The 5,929-nt window shown below is 40.1% G+C and overlaps 1 long non-coding RNA gene across 1 annotated transcript; it reads right to left on the bottom strand.

The window, feature by feature from the left end:
* Positions 1–2,881: 2,881 nt before the first annotated feature.
* LOC116740657 lies at positions 2,882–5,340 on the bottom strand. Its single transcript, XR_004345921.1, has 3 exons — positions 5,273–5,340; positions 3,595–3,721; positions 2,882–2,936 (listed from the first exon to the last, which is right to left on the bottom strand). It is a non-coding gene; the product is annotated as an uncharacterized LOC116740657 (long non-coding RNA).
* Positions 5,341–5,929: the final 589 nt, after the last annotated feature.

Here is a 5,929-nt window from a genome sequence, read left to right on the forward strand (position 1 = left end):
TGTGTAGTTTGCAACATACAGCCCACTTCTTCAGTGGATCATGGCTGAAGAATGTTTGAAAAACACTGCCTTTGTTATTTCTTGAAATGGTTTATTTGGGATACTGACAAAACTAAATAACTTTATATCCCATGGTAAGATTTCTTTTCAGCCTCTTTCATTTCTTCTGATTAGGTAGACAATCTCCATTTGCTGCTAACACATCCCCATCAGCTCTCTAACTTTTGTGGGTCTCCCTTTGAAAGGAGGAAAAGCAGGCCTCAGACTCAGAGTCTGGGATAGGAAGGACTTCTGTTTAGGGTATAAATGCTGCTGATTTTCTGTTAAGTTCCATTGGACCTTCTTACATACTTCTCGTATCCCATGGAATCATGGTTTCCATTTCTACTTCCATGTTGTTCCACAAGGATTTACTGTTTGTTTGTTTATTTTCAGTGACTTGATTTAAGCAAAAAATAGTTGTGAAGAAAATATTAAGTAGTACACTATGGCAAACAATGCTTTAGGGGGTCTGGGACTGGCCAGGGAGATTAGAAACCAGTACCCTTGGTACCTTTGGCTATGTCTCTCTCTCTAGAATTCAGAGCTGTCTGGTGGACTCCCCTGTGGCCAGCATGACTGGCACCCTCTTAATGATTGAAGCAGATTAGACTGATTGCCGTTGGAGTTCCCAGACTTTCCAGGGGGTGCAGGTAATAGCTGCATTTCCTCCACAAAATAAGGATAACACAGGCAGGTATGTCCCAGGAAGTCCTGAGTGCTGGCTTCCCACTGCTAGTATCCTATCATTGTACTAACATTTTCACCAGAGACAATATCTTGGGTCTTGGAACCATGTACTTTTTCTTTGCTGGGCCACACCATCTTGATTTTCTTTCTTTTTTTTTTTGTTCTTATACCTAAGCATTGCCTCAGCAGGGCAAAAACACCAACAGGATGAGAAACTCAAATGGGTTGATGATACAGAGCCCACTGGGGACAGATAACCAAGCTCACATGCCCAGGTTCAGTGGCCACTCTAAGATCTAGCTGTACCTCCTGGCTGGGCCTCTGTGGAAAATTTCCCTTTGTGTACAGGGAAACCTGAGAAAACCAAGCGTGGTCTGAGGTCTGAAGTCCAACTGGCCCCGCTCTCCTTTCTCTGATGGAAGAGCCTAAAAATAAAACAGAGGCAACAAGTGTTAACACAGGCATCATTTCTTTTCCCTGGTACAGATAACACCCCTTTTAGTGCAAGAGTAAGTAGGACAGAAGGTAAATTGAGAGTTGCCTTTGTCCTGTCCTAGACGTGCCTGTATCAACACCAGGGCTAATTTTCTCTTTCCTTCAATTAGCTTGGCACAGTCATTATCATGATTCTTCCCCTCCATGCCCCCGGAGAGCTGCTAAAATGCCGTCTACATCCTCAGTCAACTGACCACTTCAACATGGGACCCACAGCCGTGATGCCACCCCTTCCCCCATAGGCACGAGCTGTTCCCTCTGCTGGGACAGGAGCCATGTTGACCCCTTGTGTGTCAAGATTCAAGGTCTACCCCAAACCTTCCTCTTCCCTCCTGCATCCCTCCCTGGGCAACACCATCTGGGAGGCGACACTTTGATCCGGAAGAGAGCTTTGTGAAAGGAGGTTGCAGATTTTGAGGGAAAAGCCCATGTACTTGCTTGCTAGTTTGAGTGCAGAGAAAATGCAGACAGAATGAAGTGCCTGGGCGATTTATGCCTTTGGCAAATTGTTCTGAGGGCTTGAGAGAAAGAGGAGAGGGGACCAAAGGGCTCTGCATTTCATTGTAAAAATAGCCAGCCTTGGGCTCCTCCTTTTCCTGCTCCTGTCTCCTCTTCTCACAGGGAGAGCTTTTGAAAGGGGTTCCCTCCCCCATCCTGTTCCCCCTCCCCCACCCCTCCCTTCTACCATCACATGAAACTGACGCCAGTTCATTTGAATGGCAAGATTTTTCTGAGCTGGGATAAGCGAGATACAGGAAATCACTATTGAAAGACTTCTTTATGCTTGTTGCCATCATCACCTTAGTATGAGGGGACATCCAGAGGGTCCAGTGACGAAAGCAGAGGCCTGGGCCAACAAGGATGCTCGAGGACCCAGAGGTGATAAAAACAGAACTGATCATCCACAGAGGTCAAGGGTGGCAGTGAGGTGGTGAACCTCACTTCCTTGGGTCACAGCAGTGGAACTTTAGATCACACCCTGAAACTTCAGAGTTTTTTTTAAAGAAGCTTTGTTGTCCTGCTAATGGCACTCTGGGTGAGGGGGACAAACCAAAACACCAAAATACTACCCCCCCCCACCAAAAAATAAATTCCTGATGCTTTGTGTACCTGCATAGCCAGGATTATGTATGTGGTGACCAAATGAACTTTCTTAGACTGAATATTAAGCAATATCTTACCTATTTTTGAGTCAACTGTACTCTGTTATAGCTGAGCTCAAACTTAGGGTGATACTGTTTATACCAAGGATTATCTACATTCAATGTTTGGTTTCCAAAATGTGTAGGTGGAGGCTCCTTTCTAACCTACCCACCTGTCAAATGTTTAGATGGATTGAGGCTCCATAGACCAGAATGGAGTTATTATAGTTTCCTGTTATTCAAGCATCTATGCTACATATACTTAGTGTGGTCCCTAGACCAACAGTATAGGTATCAACATCACCCAAGAACTTGCTAGGAATGCAATTTCTAAGGTTCCAATCCAAAACTTTGGAATTAGATGTTCTGGAGGTGGGATCTGTGTTTTAACTAATCCTCCAGGCAATTCTGAAGTAGCCTCAAGATTGAGAATCTCTGATTTAGATAACTCATAAAGCCAACGCTATTTCCTTATTTTACATTTGGTAGTAAAACTGCTAAGAATGAAGATATACCTTCTATCTGGTGGCACAAATAATTTTTCTGAAGCTCACAATTTTCATAAGATGTCTGTAAAACAGAAATTAGATGGAATCAAATATAATTATGACCAACTTCATCAAATTGATCCATTCTCAAAGAATTACCTTAAAATATGTATGTTGAATACATGTTGAATCTTTTTCTTTTCACTAATGCTCATTTTGAAATTGGAGATATATTTTCTGACTGGGGAAACAATTGGTCTCAGAAGGTCAGAAAGTGGCAATACAGAATCCAGAAAAATTCTTTAAAAATCACTCTAAGAAAAAAAAAAGATTTTGGCAACAACCTTGCAAAATGCAAAACTATTGACATACATCAAATATAGATGCCATCACTTTGTGTTTTTTATGTTTGTTAATAAATGATAGCTAAGTTAATAGAGCACACTGGAATGAGTAAAATTCTCTTTACTCTTTTCAAGATTTCTCAGAGGAATAATATGATTTTTTTCCCCCTTGCTCAGCCACCATTCCCCAGTATTTCATGGATGGCTCTTGGAAAGCAATAGGATGATTTGAATGAAGAAAGAAGGGCAAGATTCTAAATGCAGAGGTAAATCTAAATGAAGCACATCTACTGAAACAGGAGACTTAGGATGCCTAAGCATTTTTATGATTTAAATCTTAGGGCAACACAATCAACTACTTAAAAAAAGTATATGCATAAAGAGATCTATCAGTACCTGTTCCAGTGGAAGCAACAGCAGTCCTGCAAACTTGATGATGTGTGGTTCAACAACTTCACATTTGAAATAAAGTAGCCAGAAGTGGAAGAAATATGGAAGCCACCAACTTGTAGACAGCAAGACCCTAGAAGAAAATGCATTCTAGCTTGTACACCCAATGCAGCCTCCAAGTAGGGCATCTTTCTGAAGTCAGTCACATATTTGCAACTCTGACACTTGCTAAGCTTTCCAGGGAAGAATATAAGAGAATGAATGGGTTGGGTGGTCTTGTAAAGTCAGTTCTGCCCTCTCAGTTCTCTCATTTAAAATAATTTAATTTCAGTAGAAATACATGTTTTCATACAGTTTTCAAGCTTTGTGAAGGAAACAAAATTTATTTTAGAACTTCTTTGATGCATAAGTAAAGGTGATTTATATCCATTCTTTTCTGTGTTAGGAAAACAAATGCATGAAATATTTGAGTTGGCAGATTTTTTTTTTTCTTGCTAGAACTACACTGTGGCTAAGATGGCTTTTGGAACCTGTTTATTTTCCATATTTCTTCATTTGCCAACTAGATTTTCTTAAGAGCAAATGTTGATACACTTAGGTTTCCTATGTCGAGAATTCAATAGGAGTTTAATAAATTTGCTGTCTCCTGATTTGCCAGTTCATATCTAGAACTTGCCCTTTTTTTTTATCTCTCATGTTACTGAAGCAGATTTGCTAATGTAATCTGGAATTTGCACTTTCAGCCCTGAAAGAAAACTTAGCTCTCATGTCACGCAACGCTATGATTTTATAGATGAGGAAACTAAAGCACAGAGAGTTAATTGAAAGTTACACAGGGACTCATGAGAAAAATTCCAGTAGAATCTGGGACCCTCCTCTCCCCCTGTCCCCTCCCAACCCCGCCGCCCCCTACAAATCTCCATCTTGGTCTATTTCCATTACGGCCACAGCTATGAACAGTAATTAACAATCAAGTACCAAATAAAGCAATGTGTCATTTTAAATTTCTGGTCCATTTAGTTAAGCTTCTTTCCTGCTCCTATCAATGCATAAACCACAGAAGGATGTTCTTAAGACCTGAGCACCTAAGAACATGTATTTCTCATTTTTTTGACTTTGCAGATTATGTATTTGACAGGGGCTGGCCTTGAGAAAATCCTTAGCTGTAAAAATATTTTCACATTATTTAAGAAATAACTTTGCCTTTGGTCTGGCATTATTTCTTTTTCCTTTTTTAGAATAAAATTTTATTATGTTTATTTTCAAACATACTTTCATAAGGAAAGAGTATATTCTATTGATCCAATAACCTAACCCAGATTCAACAATTACTGAGAGTTTGTGATACTTGTGTAATCTTTTCCTTTCCCTCTCTCTTTTTTTTTTTCCTGAATTATTTTAAAGCAAATTCCAGATGTCATTTCATCCCACCTCTACATTCCCCAATAAACATCTCTAAAGAGTTACGGTGATTTTGCTTCATAAACCTGATGCTATTATCACACTTAAAAATTAGAATTACAAGGTCATCCAGTATCCAGTCAGTGTTAACATTTCCTTGATTGCCTCAAAAATATTTTTAGAGTTGCCTTTTGTCATTATTCATACGTGTGGCTATAGGTTCAGGATTCTAGCAAACACTGCACACTTAAAACAAGAAAGAAAGATGAAGAAGTAAACTTACTTAGCGAGAAGGGTTTTCCCAAATTCTCACAGCTCTAATCTGGATACCATTCAGTGTGACAGGCTTCTCTCTGGGTTCCCACAGCTGGTTAGTGTTTTGAATTCCAGCCTCATGAACTCATATCAGGCTCCACGGGCTAATGCTCGGCACCCAGTCTCGCGCTCATATCTCTGATGACAGAGTAATGGAGCAGCCACGGGCATTGTCTGCCTCTTTCTAAATGCACTGTCATCTCTTTTATTCCTCCATCTCTGTAGGCAGTGAGGGACTCTAATGCCTCTGGGAAGCATTTACATGGCTGTGGAGGTAAAGGTAACGACATTCAGGCATCTTCTGTTGAAAGACCAAAAAATAACCTGCTCCATTGTGAATGAGCTTCTGGATCTTCAGGGTCACAGAGGGTTTGTTTAGATGCACACCTTTTCACATCCAGGTTTCTGCCTCTATGTTGAGCTTTGAGAAAGATACATGAAGATAAAATAGGGAGAGAGAGGGGAAAAAAAAAACCATGAAGACATAGCACAATTAGATATAGAGTAAGTAAGTTTAAGCATTGAATTTTGATTATGATTTTCCTATGAGCACATAACAGATACAATTTCTTAGAGAAAAGGCAGTCTTCTGCGTATGGTAAAGGAAATATTTATTCCAGAAGAT

This window comes from Phocoena sinus, chromosome 15 (assembly GCF_008692025.1).
Source record: "Phocoena sinus isolate mPhoSin1 chromosome 15, mPhoSin1.pri, whole genome shotgun sequence".
Taxonomy (NCBI): Eukaryota; Metazoa; Chordata; class Mammalia; order Artiodactyla; family Phocoenidae; genus Phocoena; species Phocoena sinus.